This window comes from Solanum tuberosum, unplaced genomic scaffold (assembly GCF_000226075.1).
Source record: "Solanum tuberosum cultivar DM 1-3 516 R44 unplaced genomic scaffold, SolTub_3.0 scf00806, whole genome shotgun sequence".
NCBI classification, from domain to species: Eukaryota; Viridiplantae; Streptophyta; class Magnoliopsida; order Solanales; family Solanaceae; genus Solanum; species Solanum tuberosum.
Genome location: NW_006239735.1, coordinates 12,606 through 13,977, shown reverse-complemented (window position 1 = coordinate 13,977; position 1,372 = coordinate 12,606).

Genomic DNA, 1,372 nt, shown 5'->3' with positions numbered 1-1,372 from the left:
TGATCTTAACTTGTATTTTATTTCAAAAACTTTTAAGTTTGATCTTAAATCTTTGACTTTATCTTTAAAACTTGTAAATAAATACTTGAGTTCTTGAATGCTTATAGTTAATAGAGAATATTTACTGCATTCGATTCACGAGCTCTCGTACTATCAATTTGTAAAAGATAGACACTAAAGAAAATATGAGGTTTTGAAGTTTGAAATGATGAGACCATCTTTACAGTTCATAGATCACTTGAATTGAGTTCAATCTCAATTCATTTAAGTCTTAACCCATTTACAAAGAATCTTCGATAGAGCTCAATTTAATCTCTAATTTTAACCTGTTTTAAGTTTTTTTATTTGCATTGATGTGAGATTATACAGACATGTATTGTTGTGTATAACTATGGAAAATATACAAACAACAAATTATATACAAACAAATGCTAATATCTACTGCTACTTGTATATAAAGTGTCTTTTGTGTAAAATTTATAGAATTATAAACAAACTAAAATTAAAACATAGTAATTGTATATAAACAAAATTACCACATATATACTTAAAGAAATTATACAAACAGGTCTTGTTATGTATAACTATGACACATATACAAACAACAAATTATATACAAACAAATGCTATACATATATATAAAATTAATTTTTATACAACATATAATTGTATAAAGGAAATTCATATGCATGATAATGGTGTATACAACAAATAATCAAAAAATTATACAAATTTGTAAAAACAAACAAATCTATATAATAATATAAAGCTGAATGTAAGAATGATGATGTGGTATGCCTCAATGACCAGAATGACTATTTAGCTATTTTATCAGAATTTTGAAAATTTTGTTTTTTTTCTATTTAAAACCTTCATGAAAAACTATATATTTCCTTATTAATTATTATTAGCATTTATTGAAATCACTCATACTAATCATATATGTTAACTAATAACGTTATTTCATTTATTCCTTTCCTTATCAATAAAATACTATTAATTTTCTAGAATCTCTCTATATTCTTTATGTTGCAAAAGTTTTTCGTTTTAATTAGATGAATTATATCTCATTTGTTTCTTTCCTTATTAATATAAAAAATATTAATCTTTCTTAGAATCTCTCCATTTTCCTTATGTTACTTTGGTTTTTTTTTTTTTTTTTTTTGATTGGATAAATTAAATATCATAATTATGAGTATTAATGTATGAGAAAAAATCTGCCAATTTTTACTTACAAATACAAACTGAAAATGTCATATTCCTTCTGGCACAAATTGATTTCACTTTCATTCTCTTTGTAATATCCATTAAAATGTGGTAACTTCAACAATTCTCTCTTCTTCTTTTAAATATAAGTTCAACAATCCACTTT